General features: G+C 38.6%; 1 protein-coding gene across 1 annotated transcript in view; it reads right to left on the minus strand.

The window, feature by feature from the left end:
• Positions 1–18,601, minus strand: part of LOC135206062 (heparan sulfate glucosamine 3-O-sulfotransferase 6-like) — a 159,248-nt gene extending 140,647 nt beyond the window's left edge. Inside the window, exon 1 of the mRNA XM_064237256.1 lies at positions 17,658–18,601. The gene's annotated coding sequence lies outside the window, so the exon portion shown is untranslated. The remainder of the gene's footprint in view (positions 1–17,657) is intronic.
• Positions 18,602–25,180: the final 6,579 nt, after the last annotated feature.

Consider the following 25,180-nt stretch of genomic DNA (forward strand, 5'->3'; position numbering starts at 1 on the left):
CTCTCTCTGTATGTATGTGTGTGTTTGTGTAACCAATGCTGTCATAGTGCTTATGTAACCTGAATATGATACACAAAATTAAACTGGACCGCCACTCTCTCTCTCTCTCTCTCTCTCTCTCTTTCTCTCTCTCTGCTGTCATCATTGCTCTATGTAACACACACACACACACACACACACACATATATATATATATATATATATAGATTCTATATATATATATATATATATATATATATATATAGATCGCTATCTTCACCTTACCTATTAAGGACACGCACAAACCAAGGCTAATAGCATAATCCCCTTATATTACCTTTGTTATCACGTATGAAGGAAAACTGCTAAATGCTGACCATCGCTTACAAAACGAGAGAGAGAGAGAGAGAGAGAGAGAGAGAGAGAGAGAGAGAGAGAGAGAGAGAGAGCGCTTTTCCCCCTGAACATTTACTTAATGAAATGTAATACCAGGGCATTATGTGATATCGCCGCACGTAGGGTATCAAATATATGGCTGTCGTTGCTTTCATTTGCTTCCATTTTGTGACGGTGGAAAGAGAGAGAAAGGCCGAGAATAGAACGTATTTGTACTTATACAATGATTGACCTGGATATTTGTAAGTGGAAGCCTTATACTCGTGTTTGTAGACATTAGATTAGCGCCCCAAGCGTCATTTATATATTTGTAGGTACAAACATTTTGTCAGATACACGAATAAACATAATCCCACTTGCTATTTCTAGATACAAGCGTTATTCCACATTTGTCATTTTCATCTTATTCAGTACAGTCACTTATTCAGATTTTATCCATTACATTAATGGGGACACTAATATAATGGTCAGGTACACGAATATACAAATGGTTATTTGCTCTTCCTTGATACAACCGGTATTCCAGAATTCCCAGTGTCATTTGTTACAGATATTTATTCATGTTTTGCCAATATAAGACTTACTCTTAGAATTTGTAGATACAAGCGTCACTCCAGACACCTGTAGTTACAAGTCTCATACAAGATTCTGGTCGAGATTTAAGCCTTATTCCAAATATTTTTTTTTATTTTTTTAGGACAGGCAATATTGTAGATGTAAGGCGATATATAATTAGATTCCAGACATTTGCGATCATAAGCATTATTCCAGGTATGTAAATCGATAATTAATACATTCCATACGTTTATAATTAAAAACATTATTCCAGGTATGCTTTCCCGATATGAGAATTTTTCTAGATATTTGTGGATACAGGCCTTTTTCGAAATAAATCTGGAAGCCAACATAATTATTTAACTTTAGGTATTCCATGAGATCTTGCTGATCACTGGACTAAAGTCAATCTGTACATGCTAATAGTTTTCCAGTTTAGTTAACCAGTTCTATTAAAGTAACAGAAACGAATTGAAACTATGAACTTTATGCTTAAATATTTAATCATTAATGATGCTTAATAAATTCATATCCGTCATGGTCCGATGCCGGTGACACTTTAAGCATAAACGCATTCTCTGAATTTGCAGGTTTTTATTTTAACGACAGCCATTCGTTTTGGCATTTCAGTTTATGATTTGGATAGCCGACATAACGGTAATTTAAAACTCTGCTAAATTTATCTCCCGGTAGTTTAATACAGGTGCTTTATTGAATATTATCTGATGAGGTATTTCATGCAGAATAGAGATGTATTCACTGAATGTTTATACACATACACAAACGGGAATGTCACGTCTCACATAAACACTCATACACATACACATGAAATCTGTGCGCATTGAAAACAAGCATATTGAGAGCCTCTATATTAATAAATAAATACACATGGAAGTCTAGGCGTATAATACATAATACACAAGAAAGAGCTCTCAATTTTTTGGACATAAAGACACTCTACATAATATACGTGTTTTCATGTTCAAGGAAAAATGAGTTCCACTTTTTCCTGGAACATGAAAACATTCTGTATAAGAGTTCACTATTTCTTAAGTACAAAAGCACTCTACATAGTATACAGTAAAGGGCTCACTATTTCTTGGACACAAAAACACTCTATATTATATACAAGAAAGAGCTCGCTTTTTCTTGAACGTAAGTACACTCTATACGATGTACCAAAAATAGCTCTCTATTTCTTGGGCACAACAACACTGTACATAGTATGCAAGAGAGAGCTCACTATTTCTTGGACACAAAAACCACACTCTACATAATATACAAGAAAGATATCAGAGAATCCACATCTCTGAGAGAACCGCCCACGACCTTTTAGTCCAAGGATGTTATGCGACTGGTCAAGATGGGAAGGAACAGAAAAAAAAAAAAATGAAGTAAGAGAATGATTGACGGGAGAGAAGGGAATGGAGGGAGAGTGAGGAAAATACCTTGGTCTCTCTCTCCTTTTCTCCCTCCTCCTCCTCCTCCCCTCCTCCACCCTCTACCTTTTCCTCTTCTGTATACGTTGAGGTTTCGAGGTACATAGTATTGATTGACCACAGAGTACACCCCCTATCCGACTATTTGTTTCTTTAGTGTTACCATAGAGTTTGAATTTATCTCATATTTTTTAAATAAAATGTATTGTGTATGTATATATCTATATATATATATATATATATATATAATATATATATATATATGTGTGTGTGTGTGTGTATATATAAATACATAAATTACCCCGTTAAGGTTTTCTCCTGGGAGCATTCTGTCATTATTTGTATTGGTCGTGGATAAAAGGCAATTTTGATTATTGTCAAGCTGCCAGTTGCTATAGTATTTCATTTAGATCACATTCAGTTTAAAGTTAATTCATTATAATGCGCTGCTGGTTTCCATAACTTTCCATGCACTTAATGCATATGCGTTTGTCTTTATTTTTCCTTGTTCTGGAAATAATAATAATAATAATAATAATATAATAATAATAATAATAATAATAATAATAATAATAATAATAATAATAATGCATCTCAGCTCTTAGCCATGCACAAAAAACATGCAGGCACAATATAGTGAATGCAAAACACGTTATCAAGATAATAATTTGAAAACGCTGAAATAGTATGCTAATAATAATAGTATAAATTATTATTATCTTTATGATAATAATTACACTGCGAGATTTGTGATAGTAATGAATATAATAAAAATAGTAATGATAATACTGGTAGCTTTAACTCAAGGGACAGTAATAATGCATATTCAGTTAACAGCAGAAAAATATATACAGAATATTGTTTGCAAATTCGAATTGAAAGTACATCCAGTTTGTTTGTCACTTGACATGTCGGCCACTTGCCTTGCCTTAATTTTTTAGTTATTGAGTCCTTTAACGGAGGAAATTTTCTTCGTTGAACTTGCAACCAGCCACCAGGCCATTTTTTCATTGTGAAGTCTTTATGGGGTCTTTCCTTGCGTTAAGACAAGGTTCGTTGGTTTTTATCGAGTCTTTACCAAAGAGTCTTTCTGTTAGCAAGGACGCAGTTCATTTGTCTTTATCAAGGATTAGTCTTTATCAAGGACTTACCTTTATCGTGTCTTTACCGAGGATTAGTCTTTATCAAGGATTTACCTTTATCGAGTCTTTATCAAGGATTAGTCTTTATCAAAGTCACTTTTACAAGGATTTAGTCCGTTGATTCGAGTCCCTTTATCAGGGATTTTTACCTTTATCGAGTCTTTATCAAGCGATTAGTCGTTATCGAGTCTTATCAAGGATTTAACCTTTATCGAGTTTTTATCAGGGATTTAACCTTTATCGAATTCTTTATCAATGGATTAGTCCTTTATCGAAGTCTTTTATCAAGGGATTTACCTTTATCGAGTCTTTATCAAGGATTTACCTTTATCGAGTCTTTATCAAGGATTAGTCTTTATCAAGTCTTTATCAAGGATTAGTCGTTATCGAGTCTTTATCAGGGATTTACCTTTATCGAGTCTTTATCAAGGATTTACCTTTATCAAGTCTTTATCAAGGATTAGTCTTTATGGAGTCTTTATCAAGCAAGGGTTTCATTTATCTATGTGGAGTCTTTATGAGGGGTCTTTCTTTGCGCAAAGACGCAAGTTATTGACCGCCATCGAATCTCGACCCGTGATCTTTCTGTGCAAAGGGACGCCATTTATTTGTCTTTATTATAGTCTTTATGGCCGCAGAGGAGGAGGAGGAGGGAGGGAGGAGTTGGGGAGACCTGTCTTTATCCAGCGTTTATAGAGTCTTTATGTTGGCGGCGGGGTCTTTCCCAGATTTAAGTTGGGGGGGGGGGGGGGGAATAATGACCTGTCTTTTGGGGGGTTGGGTTGGGGGGGGAGGTCCTCAACCTTTATACTCTTTTTATATGGGCGGGGGGGGGGGGGGGGGGTGTCCTGGAGTCCCTTCCCTTTGCCCATCGACGACCAAAGCGAAATCAGAAAAAAAAAAAAGATGAAAAGACTGTAATCCAAAGACCACCGATCAAGAGATGCGTTGCTCTTAACCAGCGACTTTTGTTGTGCATTCATCTCCTTTAAGAAAGAGAGACTGAGAGTTCTTTTTTTCTTTCTTTTTCTTTTTTCTTTTTATCCCGTCTTACAATTTCTTTTAAAACCGGATGATCTAGTTAAGATGGCTGAGTCTCTCGAGGCTAAGAGAGTCTTCCCTCGACTGTTTTATATTGTATTGGGAAAAATATATGAAGGCTGATGATGGATTATGATAAGAGGGACTCTGTGAATGCTATATTGACAGTATTTTTCAGATTGATAGTAACACATCATATTGATTATTATTATTGGTATTATAATTGATCCTACAGGAAATATAGTTTCTTTCTCTCTCTCTCTCCTCTCTCTCTCTCTCTCTCTCTCTCTCTATATATATATATATATATATATATATATATATATATATATATATATATATTATATATATATATATATATATATAATATATAATAAATATATACATATATATATATATATATATATATATCTATATATATATATATATATATATATATATACATATGTGTATATATATCTCTTATATATATATATATATATATAAATATATATATATATATATATATACATATTTATATAATTAATTTTAGACAATACTGCTACACTTGCTGGCTTTTTTGTAATATTTTTTTCAGATTTTCTTATAAAGAAAAAAATTGCACTATAGTACCCAAGGAATATAATAATAATAATAATAATAATAATAATAATAATAATAATGATAATATAAGTATAATAAAAACTTTCATTTTCCCGTTCAGGATAACACGTCCATCCATATACTTACTGAAAACACTTTAATAATAATAATAATAATAATAATAATATAATAATAATAATAATATACTTTGTATTAAAAGTAATGGCTACTTCAGCAGCGTTACACTTGTAGAGATTCTTCTCTATTTTGCGAATAGCGGCTTTTTCAGTGCTACTTAAACAGGCTATAGAGCGCCGTATAGAGGTCATGGTAAAATACATGGGTCAAAATAGGTGTATATATTTTGAATATTTACAGATAACTATGATACCATAGTCATCAAAGTCATTAACGATTTTCTCTTCTCTCTCTCTCTCTCTCTTTCTTAAAGCGAGCTTTCGTCTGGAGCTGCCAGACATCCTCGGGCTGGGAAGCTGAGGGTGGACTGATCTTGGTGCGGTGTCCGTCCTCCTTATATCTGTGGTTGACAGCAGGGGGTCTGCCCCATGCTTGTCTCCTATTGGCTGGTGGCGGTGAGTCTTGTTTTCATTGGCTGCCTGAGCCAGGTCTCAAGCCACTTTCTTCGGGCCGATGGTTGCGTTGCAGCATATCCTGCAGCCGCCTGGACCTCCTAAGCGGCGCTGTAACATTGATGGGGCGTTGCGCTACGCTGTGGGACGTCACGGCTACTTTGATTTCCATCGGCTGCAGGAGTACCTCGTTCGGGGGCGTTGTCATCCATAGAGTTGTCATGATCGGTGGTGTCATTGTTGGTGGCAGGTCTTCTCATACTCGTAGGGAGGAGAAATTCTTCCTGGCTCCGACGATCGGCTCCCCTTCCTCGACGTCCTTGTAAGCAAGACGGAAGACGGTCTCCGTACTTCAGTCTACACAAAGAAAACCAATTTAGGACTTTGCCTCAACGGAGACAGCGAGTGCCCCGCCAGATTCAAAAGCACCACCGTCAGGGCCTTCGTCAGGAGGGCCCTCTCCCACTGCTCAACCTGGCAGGACACTCACCAGGAACTCGACCGCGCCTCCCAAGTACTTGTGAATAATGGGTACTCAAATAAATCCGCACAGCCCTGGAGAAATGGTACGGTAGTGAGAGCCCGAAGCCCCGCCCCCAGGATAATATCAAGCTGTACTACAAAGCCTTCATGAGTTCCCATTACCGTGAAGAAGAGGACGCCATTAAGAAAATTATTTCCGATAATGTATCCCCGACTGACGACACCAAGAATATCGACCTAATCATATATTACCAGAATCGAGGACGCGCGATCTTATTATGAAAAATAACCCCTCTCCACAGGTACGAGAACCCCTGAAGCAGACGCATGTAGTGTACCAATATACATGCCCAGTCCGCGAATGCAGCGGCGCCTACGTAGGTATGACTACATGCGACTGTCGAAGAGACTCTCGTGCCACGCCCAAGAGGGGGTCTATAAATCGAAATCACGCCCGCACCAAACATCACGAGGCCATCTCCCGAGATGTCATCATAAAGAACACGAAGATCATCGGGAAGGCCCCTGATGCCCGTTCGGTTTGCGCCTGCTGGAGGCGCTACTCATCCAGCAAATAAAACCTACTCTGAATACGACGCAGGAAGAATTTCTCCTCCCTACGAGTATGAGAAGACCTGCCACCAACAATGACACCACCGATCATGACAACTCTATGGATGACAACCGCCCCCGAAAACGATGGTACTCCTGCAGCCGATGGAAATCAAAGTAGCGGTGACGTCCCACAGCGTAGCGCAACGCCCATCAATGTTAACAGCGCCGCTTAGGAGGTCCAGGCGGCTGCAGGATATGCTGCAACGCAACCATCGGCCCGAAGAAAGTGGCTTGAGACCTGGCTCAGGCAGCCAATGAAAACAAGACTCACCGCCACCAGCCAATAGGAGACAAGCATGGGGCAGACCCCCTGCTGTCAACCACAGATATAAGGAGGACGGACACCGCACCAAGATCAGTCCACCCTCAGCTTCCCAGCCCGAGGATGTCTGGCAGCTCCAGACGAAAGCTCGCTTTAAGAACCGGAGAGAGAGAGAGAGAGAGAAAATCGTTAATGACTTTGATGACTATGGTATCATAGTTTATCTGTAAAATTCAAATATATACACCTATTTTGACCCTGTATTTTACCATGACCTCTATAGGCGCTCTACTAGCCTGTTTAAGTAGCACTGAAAAAGCCGCTATTCGCAAAATAGAGAAGAATCTCTACAAGTGTAACGCTGCTGAAGTAGCCATTACTTTTAATAAAGTATGCTTGAGAGAGGGTCTGCTTCCTAAGTACAATAATAATAATAATAATGGGCATAATACACACCACCAGTATCACAGAAACAAATAACTTGGCATATGCAGGAGCAAGATTAGTAGCAGAACTGATGGGGATTCGAACACCAACACCACCAGCACAACCAACCCAACAGAAACCAAAACAGCAACCTCCTTGGAAAAGGCGCCTGGAAAAGCAAATCATGGTGATGAGATCTGACTTGAGTAAACTGAAAGAGATGGCAGAAAAAAGGCCAAGAAGTAAGAAAACAAGGGAGGAACTCAACGAGAAATACAAAGCACAAGAGAGGGGACTAAACAACACAATAGAAGATGTAAAAACAGAGGCTTAAGGCCAAGCACATAAGAACCAACGGTACATGAACAGGAATAAGGGATACCAACAGAACAAACTATTCGGAACCAACCAGAAAAGACTATACAGCCAACTAAGAGGGGAAGACAACCACCAAGAAATTCCTGAAGCCGAACCAAGTAAGAGACTCTGGGAAAACATATGGAACAATACGGTATCACACAACAAACATGCAACATGGCTCCAGGAAGTCAAGGAAGAAGAAACAGGGAGAATAAAACAAAGATTCACAGAGATCACGACAGACACAGTCAGACACCAACTAAAGAAAATGCCTAACTGGAAAGCCCCAGGTCCCGATGAAGTCCATGGATACTGGCTCAAAAACTTCAAGGCCCTACACCCACGAATAGCAAAACAACTCCAGCATTGTATCTCAAATTACCATACACCCAAATGGATAACTACAGGAAGAACATCCTTAGTAAAAAAAGACAAGAGTAAGGGAAATATAGCCAGTAACTACAGGCCTATCACCTGCCTACCAATAATATGGAAGTTACTAATAGGTATCATCTTTGAAAGGCTATACAACTACCTAGAGGAGACAAACACCATCCCCCACCAACAGAAAGGCTGCAGAAGGAAGTGTAGGGGCACAAAAGACCAGCTCCTGATAGACAAAATGGTAATGAAGAACAGTAGGAGAAGGAAAACCAACCTAAGCATGGCATAGATAGACTATAAGAAATCCTTCGACATGATACCACACACATAGCTAATAGAATGCCTGAAAATATATGGGGCAGAGGAAAACACCATCAGCTTCCTCAAAAATTCAATGCGCAACTGGAATACAATACTTACAAGCTCTGGTATAAGACTAGCAGAGGTTAATATCAGGAGAGGGATCTTCCAGGGCGACTCAATGTCCCCACTACTCTTCGTAGTAGCCATGATTCCCATGACAAAAGTACTACAGAAGATGGATGCTGGGTACCAACTCAAGAAAAGAGGCAACAGAATCAACCATCTGATGTTCATGGATGACATCAAGCTGTATGCTAAGAGCATCAAGGAAATAGATACCCTAATCCAGACTGTAAGGATTGTATCTGGGGACATCAGGATGGAGTTTGGAATAGAAAAATGCGCCTTAGTCAACATACAAAAGGGCAGAGTAACGAGAACTGAAGGGATAAAGCTACCAGATGGGAGCAACATCAAACACATAGATGAGGCTGGATACAAATACCTGGGAATAATGGAAGGAGGGGATATAAAACACCAAGAGATGAAGGACACGATCAGGAAAGAATATATGCAGACTCAAGGCGATACTCAAGTCAAAACTCAACGCCGGAAATATGATAAAAGCCATAAACACATGGGCAGTGCCCGTTATCAGATACAGCGCAGGAATAGTGGAATGGACGAAGGCAGAACTCCGCAGCATAGATCAGAAAACCAGGAAACATATGACAATACACAAAGCACTACACCCAAGAGCAAATACGGACAGACTATACATAACACGAAAGGAAGGAGGGAGAGGACTACTAAGTACAGAGGACTGCGTCAACATCGAGAACAGAGCACTGGGGCAATATCTGAAAACCAGTGAAGACGAGTAGCTAAAGAGTGCATGGGAAGAAGGACTAATAAAAGTAGACGAAGTCCCACAAATATACAGAGACAGGAGAATGACAAACAGAACAGAGGAATGGCACAACAAACCAATGCATGGACAATACATGAGACAGACTAAAGAACTGGCCAGCGATGACACATGGCAATGGCTACAGAGGGGAGAGCTAAAGAAGGAAACGGAAGGAATGATAACAGCGGCACAAGATCAGGCCCTAAGAACCAGATATGTTCAAAGAACGATAGACGGAAATAACATTTCTCCCATATGTAGGAAGTGGAATACGAAAAATGAAACCATATACCACATAGCAAGCAAATATCGGGCACTTGCACAGAACCAGTACAAAAAGAGGCATGATTCAGTAGCAAAAGCCCTCCACTGGCGCCTGTGCAAGAAACATCAGCTACCTTGCAGTAATAAGAGGTGCGAGCACCAACCTGAGGGAGTGATATAAAACGACTAGGCAAAGATCCTCCGGGACCATGGTATCAGAACAGATAGGGTGATACGTGCAAATAGACCAGACGTGACGTTGATTGACAAAGTCAAGAAGAAAGTATCACTCATTGATGTCGCAATACCATGGGACACCAGAGTTGAGGAGAAAGAAAGGGAAAAAATGGATAAGTATCAAGATCTGAAAATAGAAATAAGGATATGGGATATGCCAGTGGAAATTGTACCCATAATCATAGGAGCACTAGGCACGATCCCAAGATCCCTGAAAAGGAATCTAGAAAAACTAGAGGCTGAAGTAGCTCCAGGACTCATGCAGAAGAGTGTGATCCTAGAAACGGCGCACATAGTAAGAAAAGTGATGGACTCCTAAGGAGGCAGGTTGCAACCCTGAACCCCACACTATAAATGCCACCCAGTCGAATTGGAGGACTGTGATAGAACAATATAAAAAAAAATAATAATAGTAATAAACAGATAAATAAATAATAGTTATTTTGGGCTTCAGGAAAGACCTTACATTTACTGTAAAATAACCTAAGCACAGCACAGGTCACCTAGACAACGTAGATCCCGAAATAGAACGATAGTAAAAAAAAAAAACCTAAAAGGCTGTGAATTGAATTCAAAGACGCATTCGCCCACCCTCTACAAAAGGGTGTTCCGAAGTTAAAGAGCACGGATGCGGACACCGCCCTTACTAAGACACTCAGCCGCGCGCTCTCTCTCTCTCTCTCTCTCTCTCTCGGGTCACCGGGAACATACGAAGCCATTAGCTATTCTTATACCCTGGGCGCGGATAGCAAGGGAGATATCCCCTTAACCCTTAATGGGTAGAAACCCTTCAGGGGTAGAATTGACGAAGGAAAGGGAAGATATTACGTTTTTATTTGTAAAAGGGAGAAAAAATAAATTTGGGAAATTGTAGAAAGAGAAAATAATACGAATTTATTGGTTAAAGACAGGAAAATTGATAAATGTGGGAAATGTATAGGATGAAAATGATACGAATTTATTCGTTAATGAGAGAAAAGGCTGATAAAGTGTGGGAAATGGAAAAGAATAAAATAAACAGGCACAAAATAAATTTACGGATAATAATAATAATAATAATAATAATAATAATAATAATAATAATAATAATAATAATAATAATAATAATAATAGTGGTGTGACATTTTCAATAAGGATAAGACAAACAGGCACATCCACTAATAATAATAATAATAATAATAATAGCGTAAGCCTTGTTAACTGAAGGGATGACATCAGTGCACATATTCAGTTAACAAAAGAATCCCTTTACTGAATTTTATCACTGCCGGGGAACCCATAATCTGGACGTATGGTGCTGATGACGGCCCGGAATATAAAGAATATAATCACGTGTTTTTGTGTAAAGGAAAGAAACTGATAAAGGTTGGAAACTGGATAGAAGTGAATAGGATAGGTGTATGAAGGAGTCCAAGAATATACGTAATACAGATACGTATATAAGTAATAATGAAAGCAAGCAAAAGAATAAAAATTGAATAAAGGAAAATAACAAGAATTCCTTGAACGTATGTATTTCTTAAGCAAGAAATAGAATTTGAAAAATAAGTAAGACAAACAGATGCGACAAGAAATCCAATACCAAGAGAACTATTGTCAGAGAGACAGAATTTATCTTTGTAGTTTGCGTCGTGGAACGAAGCAGCAATAAATGTAGGAGACTGAATGAAAATAGAATAAGCAAATAGATGCAACAAGATGTCGGCTTGATCTCCCTCGGAACAAATAAAGAAAAAAATCAAGTCTTTCTTTTGCGTAGTTGGGTTTCATGTACGTTATATGCACACGTGCGCGCACACACATACACCTACACACACACACACACACACACACAAAACAAACAGTCGTTTGCTTTTGAGTTTTACCTTGCATTCCTTTCCTGAAAAAAAAAAAAAAAACATACGCGAGCTCTAAACTTGTCTCTAGATGTACGCGAGATTGTTGTTGTTGTGTGTGTGTGTGTGTGTGTGTGTGTGTGTCTGTCTGTCTGAAAGACATACAAGCTACAGGTGTCTGTCTCTACTGCGCGCTCGCCGCTCTTTTATTATTTATTTATTTATTTATTTTTTAGGTAACAGTGGGTGACAATAACCATTCCCTTATTTCTACAATGATAGAATCTATTATGTTTATTTATTTTCTTTCTTGTTGTGGTGTTATAAACATATTCTACTACTGAGAAGAAATAAATTGTAAATTTCAAGATTTTGCAAACTCTTGGCAGGAAAGGTAAATTTGAATTCTCCATAACTACCTCTTTTACATTTTTCCGGGAAAGGTAAATTCCTACGGAGAAAATTAACCTTCTCGCAACATGGCGTTTTACTGCGGGTAAAAGTATAAAAAAGTAAAATGTATCACACTCTGAGAAAATTGGAGTCTAAAACATTGCATTGTAAGGATAACAACTTCTGAAATATCTTAGTGAACTTGTTTTGCTACCAGATCAAAATATTTCCGTTTAATTTCCCAAAGGTCTTAATATTGCAAAGTGTACATTTTTTTTTTAAATATTAGGACACGTACAGCATTTTCATTTTGTTTCCCAAACGTTGACATAAACTTAAGAAATATTTCTTTGCTTTATAAATGGACTAATTGCTTGATTTGTTTACTTTATAAATGGACTAATTGATTGATTTATGTGACGCCATAAAATAAATATAAGTTAAAATCAACTTCGTATGAATAAAGCTACTTATTGTCTAGCGATGCTAATATAATCTGGGCGATCATGTAACTCTGAAAAGAGAGAGAGAGAGAGAGAGAGAGAGAGAGAGAGAGAGAGAGAGAGAGAGAGAGAGAGAGAGAGGCTATAGTATAAGTTGCTGTCATTCTCTATACTATTAGATATGACATATCTATGCTATTCAGATCTTTGTCTATTTCCGCTCTCTCTCTCTCTCTCTCAAGAAAGAGAGAGAGAGAAAGATTACCTACAGAACGGTTACATCCCTGAGAGAGAGAGAGATTACCTACAGAACGGTTCCGTCCCTTAGAGAGAGAGAGAGAGACAGAGAGAGACAGAGAGAGAGAGAGAGAGAGAGAGATTACCTGCAGAACGGTTCCATCCCTTAGAGAGAGAGAGAGAGAGAGAGAGAGAGAGAGAGATAACCTGCAGAACGGTCCCATCCCTGAGCTATAACGATTACCTGACCGGGACCTCCCTGAAGTGAATACTGACTGTCATTGCATGAACTATTCATTGGAGGTCATGATGTCAGTACTGACTTCAATATCCAATTAGACGCACCGGACTGAATTTCAATTCCTTCTCGTGTCAGGGCTACCAAGAAACGACCGGTGGTACCCTCGAGTCCAGGTTCGTCTGGAACACCATGGTCTGGAACAACTTTGGTCTGGAAGATGTGGGAACTCGTCCAGCTTCTTCCTGAATACTTGTGCGTTTTGATTTGTGATCGTTGGTATGCAGAAGGGGGAGGGTAATCTTCCATGCGTTGAAAACTAACTGTCTCTTAAGGTACTCCAGCAATATCAAGTACAGGCTGGAGCCCAGATCATTTAACGAAGAGTCTAGGTTTACCGTGGAATGGCTAGCATTAGGCAAAGGGCTTCGGTTTTATCTGTTCTGGTGTTAAATTTTGGACGGGACCACTCTTGATTTTGGCCTCTACAACAAAATAGTCCATAGGATTTGATTTGATGGTAAATTTGGTACTAAATCATCCTCTATTTGGGCTTATACAGTAAAATAGTCAATAGCATTTACTGGAGTATAAAATTTAGGCAAAAGACCAAGCGCTAGGAAACTATGAGGTCATTCAGCAGTGAAAACAATGTTGAAACAATTGTTGGGACAGGGTGGAAAATTAGATGGAAGAAAGAGAATGGGAACGGGGGTACAGTAAAAGGAATGATAGGGATTGCAGCTAGAGGCTGAAGGGACGCTGCAGAAAACCTCGAGTTAAGCCTACAGTGCACTGCGTTCTGTTTCTAAACTTTATTTTAAGTACAATTACGTAGCTTTGCCTCAAACGATTCTATTTGGCTGTAGTTCGTAATGCGAGTAAATCAATCTATGGGAGATACAATCAGTATCTTTCATAATATCCTTGTGGTATTATCGACTATTTACGGAAGTCTGCTGCGATGCCGTTGTAACAAGGTTATGTTATAGGTCTTCTGGCAAAACTAATTTTAGTTTCGACTTTGGAATTTTTCTTAATTAAGTTCCCCCCTCCCTTTGGGATGATGTTATTATGTAATCCCTCGTGACTTCATCATCATCACCATCATTATCATTATCATTATCATCATCATCATCATCATCCAGGTTAATTTTGGAGGCCCTCTTAACAATTGTGTAGGCTCCTTTATCGACTTTAATTATGGACAACAGCAGATTATCCACTGCTATTTTCCAGTTATTTCCTGTTATTCTTGTATACTTAGGTTTTTTTTATATACCTTTATATAACGCACATTTTTTAAAACAAATATGTGTTCAAAACTGTCTCGATTAATAAGCGACTTACTTTCCAAAAGTAAAATACATTGATATTATCTTAAAAAAAAAAAAAAGCTATTTGGGACGGCCGATGAATGTTTAAATACTCAAATGTCATTAGGTGTTTGTTCATAACTTCTTGTAATGAAACAGTTTGTTTTAAAAACATCATAATAAGGTGTTGTCCTTGTATGTGAGTATGTATGTATGAATGTATGTATATTTACATATAACATATACATATACACGAATACATAGTAGAAAAATTTCACAAACGGCCAACAAGTGTAATATTTGACTATTCTAGTTGTATCTTAAAATCTCTCTCTCTCTCTCTCTCTCTCTCTCTCTCTCTCTCTCTCTCACACACAATATAGCCACTGAATAAATCTGCAAATGCACTATGCTGACTCCACCAAAATTGGAACGACCCAAGAATGCCTTAGTAATGTTGTCAACATTATTCACTGTTTTTACCTTTGAACATTGACAGCTCTCTCTAAAACGGCTCATGGTGATGAGGTCTCTGTTGCCTACTTAGGAGGACTGCAGAACATACAGAAGAATCTAATTGGCGTTGATGTCTAATAAAGTATGCCTTGAGTATGCTATGTCTGCTTTTCCTCGCCGTCTGTCACTTATGGGTATGCTAATTCTGTGTATTGATAAATGGTGCGCTCGTTCAAATGGATGGTCATTCGAGAAGAGTTTCATTTATTAATTTTTTTTTTATTTTGTGGGGGTTAGCGGGACTGGAGGAGGGGGTCAGTATACGGATCGCAAAGAAAGGTTAAATGTACGAGATGTTTGAAAAGGGAACGATGATATGGCGTAGGTCAAAAGTTAGAGCATTATTTTGGGACTTTTTTTTTTTTTTTTTTTTGTCAAGCAGGCGGGAAGATGATTGAACGGACGATTGATTGGTGGAGGAATAATAATAATAATAATAATAATAATAATAACAATAATAATAATAATAATAATAATAATAATAATAATAATAAAAGCCATAAACACATGGGCAGTGCCAGTAATCAGATACAGTGCAGGAATAGTGGAATGGACGAAGGCAGAACTCCGCAACATAGACCAGAAAACTAGGAAACATATGACAATACACAAAGCACTACACCCAAGAGCAAATACGGACAGACTATACATAACACGAAAGGAAGGAGGGAGAGGACTACTAAGTACAGAGGACTGCGTCAACATCGAGAACAGAGCACTGGGGCAATATCTGAAAACCAGTGAAGACGAGTGGCTCAAGAGTGCCATGGGAAGAAGGGGACTGATAAAAGTAGGCGAAGACCCACAAATATACAGAGACAGGAGAATGACAAACAGAACAGAGGAATGGCACAACAAACCAATGCACGGACAATACATGAGACAGACTAAAGAACTTGCCAGCGATGACACATGGCAATGGTTACAGAGGGGAGAGCTCAAGAAGGAAACTGAAGGAATGATAACAGCGGCACAAGATCAGGCCCTAAGAACCAGATATATCCAAAGAACGATAGATGGAAATAACATCTCTCCCATATGTAGGACTACGAAAAATTAGACCATAAACCACATAGCAAGCGAATGTCCGGCACTTGCACAGAACCAGTACAAATAGAGGCATGATTCAGTGGCAAAAGCCCTCCACTGGAGCCTGTGCAAGAAACACCAGCTACCTTGCAGTAATAAGTGGTACGAGCACCAACCTGAAGGAGTGATAGAAAACGATCAGGCAAAGATCCTCTGGGACTATGGTATCAGAACAGATAGGGTGATACCTGCAAATAGACCAGACGTGACGTTGATTGACAGAATCAAGAATAAAGTATCACTCATTGATGTCTCAGTACCATGGGACACCAGAGTTGAAGAGAAAGAAAGGGAAAAAATGGATAAGTATCAAGACCTGAAAATAGAAATAAGAAGGATATGGGATATGCCAGTGGAAATTGTACCCATAATCATAGGAACACTAGGCACGATCCCAAGATCCTGAAAAGGAATCTGGAAAAACTAGAGGCTGAAGTAGCTCCAGGACTCATGCAGAAGAGTGTGATCCTAGAAACGGCGCACATAGTAAGAAAAGTGATGGACTCCTAAGGAGGCAGGATGCAACCCGGAACCCCACACTATAAATAATACCACTCAGTCGAATTGGAGGACTGATAAACAAAACAAAAAAAAATAAATAAAAAATAAAAATAATAATAATAATAATAATAATAATAATAATAATAATAATAATAATAATAATAATAATGGAGGAAGGACACAATTTGAGTTAATTTTGTATAAGGAGGATGGAGAAGACCCAATACAAAATTAATTTAAATTATGCAGCCATCCCATTTGATAATAATAATAATAATAATAATAATAATAATAATGGATGCATGATTATGAAGATTTAAGAAGATTGGAATAGGGGAAAACTGATAAAAGTGTTGTAGTGCAGATAATATGGAATTCTTTTTGCAAAGGAAGGACCTTGATATCGAAAAAGCGCACGCGCACACACACAATACAGAGATAAAGGAGTTGAGAAGGACCTAAATATCCATAGAGAGACGAAGGCCCTCAGTATTGAGAGATAGTTAGTGTATGTGTTCGTATGTGTACGACTGATGTAATTAGCACAGTGCGCGCTGGCGTCTGTGTGTGTGTGTCTGTGTTTAGGAGAGATTAACGAGCTGCTGATGAGCATTCTCTTAGGTATTTGAAGCATCTGGCATTATGCAAGATTCTGTTCACAAGTTTACAGTGACACTTAAAGGACGAACGTGACAGTAAATAATATTTCGTTTTTACACCGGTGCCACCCCGTGTAAGGATAATGACTTAGTTATTATTAAAAATCATATGAATAATTTAAACTTACACAATTTTGCCAGTGGGCTATGGTAGGCGTTAATGCGGGTATTTGAAATTAATGGAAAAAAGCGAAAGATTTTCTTTTCCAAATGTTTGAGCCAATATTGACTGTCGACTCAAGTAATAGCTTTTCCGGCGATGTTAGAGAATGTTCCCGTCGCCAAATCTTTCTGCGATAAAGGGAATTAATATTTTGGAAGTGTGGGTATTATGTATTAAATTTTATGTATGTATGTATGTATGAATTTATAAACAACACACACACGTATATACTATATATGTATATATATACGTACATATACTATACACACACACACACACACACACACACACACACTCACCTTAGCGCCGTTGCTGAAAAGAACATCTTGAGTTCGTTGCGTAATTACCGGGACCCTCCCACACGCCAAAAAAAAAAACCTTCGCCACAGATGTATAATGTCCTTCCCTGATCCTTCTACACCCGAAGGAGACCAGCGAGGACCCGCAAGGACCTTTAAGGACGACGGTGTCAAAGGTGAAATTGCCTCCGACGGTCCTAAATAGGATATACTGATTTTTGTCCTTACGGGAAATACGCCATAAGATTGATGTATTTCTTTATGAAAATATAAAAATATGGCGTTTAGAGAACTGTCATAATTTTTAAGTTGCACTGGTTGATTTCAAACACATGTGTGAGCACTGGACACTTTGTTTTAACTTGATACCAACAACCATGGCTGATCCACACCTATACGCGGACACGTTATAACCTTTGTTTAAGTTATTTTCCGTTTGACTGCACTCAATTAATTTTTTTATTTTTTCAAGTTGCACAGGTTGATTTCAAGGCATCTGTGAGCTCTTTACACTGTGTGTCAACTCAGGAGAAGTAAACATGAGTAATCGACACTTATATACTGACACTTTACCTTTGATTTAGGTATTTTTACTTTTACCAAATGCACTTGAACACTTACACTGCTCTACTGTTTCTTTTTAAGTTGCGCAGGTTGATTTCAAACACTTTACACTTTGATTCCACTTAGAAACAGTAAGCATGAGCAATCGACTTTTATACAATGACACTTAAAAATTTGTTTTAGGGATTTTCCGTTTTACCACATACAGTCAGACACGTACACTGATCGACAGCCTTTTCTTTTTATAGCAATACATCACTGGCGTCACCTCCTGTAAGATCTTACAGTCCTTACAGTGAGGCTGAGACGCAGCGGTATTGCTTCAAACTGTACCGAGAGAAGTACACACTACCACCTGACCCCCGTGCGGAAGACTGTGTACATCGACTTGCCCTTGAGGCTTGAGCGAGCGAGTTGGGCCCTTCCAAGCGGTGTTCGTCTCGTCATGTTTTTAATAATAGCACCGCTCCCGACGGGCGCTGGGCATCACGCTTGGACCGCCGTCACGCCGGGAAATTTCGGAATTCGTTGACGTACCCACAGGCTTCGCCATCACGCTTCGATTCGCTTCGATTCGAAACGTTTTGTGTGAAAGTGACACACTTCGGAGCACGTCTTCGTAACTGTACTATGTGCGGGGCGTCCCGTTTTCTTGGGGTCCGTTTTTGGAGTGGGTAACCGCGTCGCGTTTTCTATATCTCGGACGCATCAGGAGGGACTATAGCAATGTAGATCCGGCGCACGGGTGACGCAGTAGACTTATTAGAAGATCAACCATATTCAAATGGAACAAACCCACATGGGCCAGTGACTGGAAACTTAATCTTCCAAAGAATATGGTGTTTATTCGAAAGAAATAACAGAATGCAATAGGAAAAACAGAAAGAATGGATCAGTTATTAGTGAAAATAAGATAACTTAACAAATTAATAAATATACAGATAAAAATCTAAGATACAAGGAGGATTAGTTTAGTAATACATTGCATCTTCGCTTGGACTTTTGAGGTTCCTAATCTGAGCATCTTTGATTACTTTTTCCACTTACTAACCATCTTACTTTACACATTGTTTCGTAGCAGGGAGCTTTGACCCCTTGGTTCCTAATAAACAGATAAACCTTGTTTTTTATGAAGACATGAATAATCTTCATAAAATGTGATTTCAGCTCACGATTCTACTTATACATACAGTGAGAAGATAAAATGAAGAAAAAGATACGATAATAGGATGATACTATAGTAAAAACCTGACGAAGAATAACTTCAATAGCAGTGCAATAAAAGAGATAATGTAATGCCAATCTTATTGCAGATCGCTGAAAACATGAGTCGTCTCTGCTTAATAGCTGCCACGCCAGATGATTTATTTCCCAAGTCGGTCAATCGATCAATATGTGCCGAGTGCCATCTGCTTTACCCTAGATCGTTCGCAGTGACGTATTCCTGGTATCAGGATTTATGTTGACATGCCAGCTGATGATTCCCAAAGAATATCCATACTTTTGTTGTCTGAATGGTCAGGAGAACAGCTACGTGCAGTGCAACTGTCTTTCGTCGTAGATCCTGTCATATTCATCCTCATATCACCAATAGGAATTCATAAGGCCTCTGGAGGCCTTGCACTGCAAGAGAGACTACTAGATACTTAAATACGCCATCGGCATTGGAGAGACTGGTAATTGTCATTCAACTGATGCACGAGTTGAATTCATTTCTTTCGCGCATTCAAAGCACTTTTAACGAGAGACGGCAATGTGATGCCTAATTCGTATGGAACCACGCTGTCCCCATTTGACACAGAATCTCCTATTAGAGTTGAGTTGAATATAGATTTTAGGCCAAAGGCCAAGCACTGGGACCTATGAGGTCATTCAGCGCTGAAATGGAAATTGACAGTAAAAGGTTTGAAAGGTTTAACAGGAGGAAAACGTCGCAGTTGTACTGTGAATCAAGTATTAGAAGAGGGTGTAAAGTAAGATGAAGAAAGAGAATATGAGAGGAGGCACAGTAAAAGGAACCAAAGGGACGCTGCAAAGAACCTTAAGTAATGCCTACAGTCCACCGCATGAGGTCCACTGACGGCACTACCCCCCTACGGAGTCTCCTATATAGAGAGACAGTCATATGACACCATACTGACCCCCATTTGACACAGAATCTCCTATTAGAGAGCTAGTTGTATGACACCATGCTGTCCCCATTTAACACAGAAGCTCCTATCAGAGAGCTAGTTGTATGACACCATGCTGTCCCCATTTGACACAGAATCTCCTATTAGAGAGTCAGTCGTATGACCACGCTGACCCCAATTTAACAAAGAATCTCTAATTAGAGAGTTAGTCGTATGACACCACACTGTCTCCCTTTTTCCATAAAATCTCAGATTAGAGTCATTTATAGGACACTAGGCTGTCCCCATTTGTCACAGAATCTCTAATTAGGGAGTCAGTTGTATGACAACACGCTGATCCCCATTTGACAAAGAATCTCTGATTAGAGTCCGTCGTATGGCACCACACTGTCCCCATTTGACACAGAATCTCTGATAACAGAAGTCAGTTGTGTGACACCACTCTGTCTCCCTTTTTCCACAGAATCTCATATAAAAGTCATTCCTAGGGCACACCACTGTCCCCATTTGACACATAATCTCCAATTAGAGAGTAAGTCGTATGACACCACACTGACATCCCATTTGACACAGAATCTCTGACTAGAGAATCAATTGTATGACTCCACGCTGTCCCATTTGACACAGATTCTCTTGAGTAGAGTCAGTCGTATGACACCACGCTGTCCCCCTTTTTTTCACAGAATCTCGGATTAGAGTCATTCATAGAACATTAGGCTGTCCCCATTTGACACAGAATCTCTGATTAGAGTCAGTTGTATGACACCACGCTGACCCCCCATTCAACACAAAATCTCTGACACCACGCTGACCCCCAATTTGACACAGAATCTCTGATTAGAGCTTCAATTTTTATAGAAGACCAAGCAAATATTCTGTGAAGCCTCAAATCATTTTCTCTTCAAAAACGGTAGCTATCTTGATCGATCGATCAGTAGCACATAATGTAGTCTTCTATTTACGAGAGGAGGTGGAACATTTATTACCCGCATTTCAAATAAATGGGCTCCTAGTTAAGCAAAGGTCGTCGACATCTTTAAAAAAAAAAAAAAAAATAAATAAATCTTCAGGACCGAACAAAAACCTAAGTTTCAGTCGAAATTATCTTCCAGTTTACGACTGTTGAAAGCCAGACGAACAATGCGGTCTATATCGTCGTGGATGCAGCAGATCCAGGCAAATCCAGCTTTCTAGAGTCTTCACCGGCTCGGAGCGACCTTGAGGACTCCCCGTAACTGCCTGGGAGAAAAGGAATTTGCCATGAATTACCCGAAAAAGTTAGCACCAACGCCATCTTTCGGTAGAAATGAGAAGCATTAAGATGACAGCTTCTTTTTATTTATTTTAGATTTGTTTCATCATATAAACGACCTGAAATGGAGAAGATGGTCTACCTTAGGCAGCAGGATTGCTCAGGCAGTTGTATAGAAATTTGACGAAGTAAATTCTGGCAGAAGACAGAACTGGCAATGATTTTCGAAGTCTTTTTAATATACAATTGGAATAATATAGAATTTTAATTATCAGTGGTAAAATTGGACTTACATCAGCATCACATGAGAATAATGTTTTCACAAAACACGTTACAAAGTATATGTGGCAATGTAGTCATTCCTTTTACTGTACCTCCGTTCATAATCACTTCATCCATCTTACTTTCCAACCTCTCTTCTCTCTCTCTCTCTCTCTCTCTCTCTCTCTCTCTCTCTCTGTGTGTGTGTGTGTGTGTGTGTGTGTGTGTGTGTGTGTGTGTGTTTTAAACAAGTATCAGAAGCACAGAGAAATATATTTCGAAAGCAACGTTCAGCCTTGCTATTGAGTCATGGAGTAATTCACATATATTTTTCTGTCTATAGATTTATTAAATAAAAGAAATTTCTTGTTTTTTTAAGCTTTGTTAGCTGTTTATTTGCTTATCAATTTTCTTGTCTTTTGGCTTGTTTGCTGAGGTGTTTCGCGTTCGTAAAATACGATTTTAATTATGATTCTCTCTCTCTCTCTCTCTCTCTCTCTCTCTCTCTCTCTCTCTCTCTCTCTCTCTCTCTCTCTAATTGTTCAATCGTTTATTTTTTCAGGTTCTGTCCTACACCCTTGTTGGAATTGCCATTGAAAAGGTAAGTGCGGTTCATAGGTTGCTATTAATTTTTGTTTTCTTTATAGGCGTTTCTTGGCCTTAAAGAAAACGTCCCTTTTATCGTACACTATTACAAAATGTGACTCTCTTGTGGTTACTTAAATGATTGGAATGTAGTGAGTGACTTGTGATAGTTTTTGGAATCAGTTTGTCAATAAAATCTGGGAAATGGCGAGGTGATAAGTGATAAGGGGTTTCACAGCCAACCGAGAAGTAGAAGCCATCGGGTTTGTCATTATAATGCGAAATCATTGGGAAGCAAGAGTGTTGACGTTAGTTACTAGCTAAATAGTACCTAGCTAATGCACTAAAGTTACTTTTTTTTTCAAGCTAAATCACCTGACTTTCGTACATTTCCATGTTGGCACTTTGCATTTGGTCAAATTAGAAAGCCATTCATATACTATATTAAATTGTTTTCTCTATGTCAAATATTGTGTTTTATAAAAGGTCCTGTGGCCATGGTACCACGTCGTATGGCTTATAGTTTTCAGCTTTTTCTAATCTTTGGAAAGTAGGTGCCTATTTGTGTAATCCGCTATAATCAACGCTCTCTCTCTCTCTCTCTCTCCTCGAAAACACACATCCGTAGACGATAGAGGATCATAAAAATTGTAACCATAGGACTAGGTAGTTGGTTGTTATAGCGTATTCAAGAGATCGCTTTCATCCTAAATTTAGAAAAAAAAAATCACTGGCTCAATAAAACTAATAAACGCAGCGTTTATTACAATGGCAATTACAACGCCACTTTTGAGGATAAATTCAACCGAAAATAACAGAGTCCCTCAGATTTTATTCAAAGAAAATGTTTTTCGTTCCGAAGAGAAAATGTAAGGGTTCACGAACGGAACAACCGAACCTTATGATATTCTGTCCGTGAGGTTGAATATGGAGGAGCGGCAAAGGAGGAGCGGTTAAGGCCTACGAAACTTAATGGTATGTAGAGAGAGAGAGAAAAGAGCGAGAAAGAGAGGAAGAGAGAGAGAAGACTATCCTGGCTCGCTAAGGCGGGCTCTTCGAGTGTGGCGGAGACAGACGCCTGGTTGGTTGGCTGGGGAGGAGGGGTTGGGGTCCAATTTACCTCTCAGTGATTTTATTTGTGTTCTAATTGTCGTACTTTCAAGAAGTTGTTTTCATATTACAAAGAAATGTTGATTATTAAGGTCATCCATCGGTCTATTGTCTTGATGGGTAACTGATTTGACAAAAGTCCCTTTTGAACGACTATTTCTTGCGTAACTGAGAGATTATTTTTTCCTTATTTCTCTTGAACTTTTCAACTTTTAGTAACTTCTGTTCTCTTTAGAGCTAAATAAAAATCACTGTTATTTACTGTATTCGTGATAGTAATATAACTTATCAGTAAATCAGTAACTCCTAACCTCACATAATATATGAAGAGGACTGTGCTGGCATAAGGCTACTTTAATGTAAACCATCGAAACTTAAGGACATTGAATATATAGGTAATCTCCAATAATAGTTATTGGTAAAATGATCAGATATCTTTTACTCATTATAATCATTACACAAAAGTTTTTGTAAGATAGTCCTTTGACAACTGAACGTCTGAGCCTCTCATTCACTTATATAGACTCTTAGCCCCGAAACAATTCCACTTCATCATTGTTTTATGCTAATAACCTGTGTACCGTGTCTTCATTCTGTTTTAAATATATATATATATATATATATATATATATATATATAATATATATATATATATATTTAGCTCGTGTAATCATTCGTTTCTGTAACTATAAACAATGATGTTGTTACGATAGTGAATCCATTCCTCTTATCATTTGAATAGAAAAAACAGGATCAGAAATAAAAAAAATAAAAAAAATAGGGGGCGGGGGGCTGTGTTCAACATTGAAAAAATAATTTCTAATACCATCACTTAAGTCGGTCGAAATATCTATTCACTTGAAACATTACTGAAAAATCCTCACAGCTGGGTTCATAATGAAAGTCAATAAGTCTCTCTCTCTCTCTCTCTCTCTCTCTCTCTCTCTCTCCAGTTTGATCGGTAGAAATGTTAGCATTACATAAAAATTGAAATGATTTTCTCAAGAATACTGATTATTTTTGTTCAACGCTGATAAAATGAGATATAACCATAAAAATATACATTGATAATATCCACTATAAGGTATTTCCTTCCATAAAAGCTTTAATGACTGCAACGTACGATGTACTAAAACAAGACTTTTAAAGAAATAAACATCTTTATCGCGGCTTTTTAACCTGTCAAATCTTATACGTAGCGTAATTCGCATTTATACAAAAGAACTGAGTCATGCTAACTCATTTAAAGCCCGCTGCGTGATGCAAGAACTTGAAAACAAATTATTGTTGACGCTATCAGTCAAATTTCGCTCGTATAGAGTGCTTGTTGACGCTGTCAGCCAAATTTCGCTCGTATGGAGTTGCAACAAAGGGGCGGCAACGTCCCGCGCTCGGCTCAGTCCGTCGCCCAACACCAGCGACCGTTGCCGATGCTACATTTATTGACAACAATACCTTCGCCGAGTTTCAGACGGACAAAATCTCCCTTTGAAGGCATGGGTGGTCTGGCCTTATTTTTTCTCCGCCACGTCTGTGAAACGACAGAAGAATGAGAAGAAGAAAGAGCGACCGAGGTCCGAGTCACAGAGTGGCGTTTCAGACAGCCCGGCCAGAAACGA

The sequence above is a fragment of the Macrobrachium nipponense genome, chromosome 29, assembly GCF_015104395.2.
Source record: "Macrobrachium nipponense isolate FS-2020 chromosome 29, ASM1510439v2, whole genome shotgun sequence".
NCBI lineage: Eukaryota > Metazoa > Arthropoda > Malacostraca > Decapoda > Palaemonidae > Macrobrachium > Macrobrachium nipponense.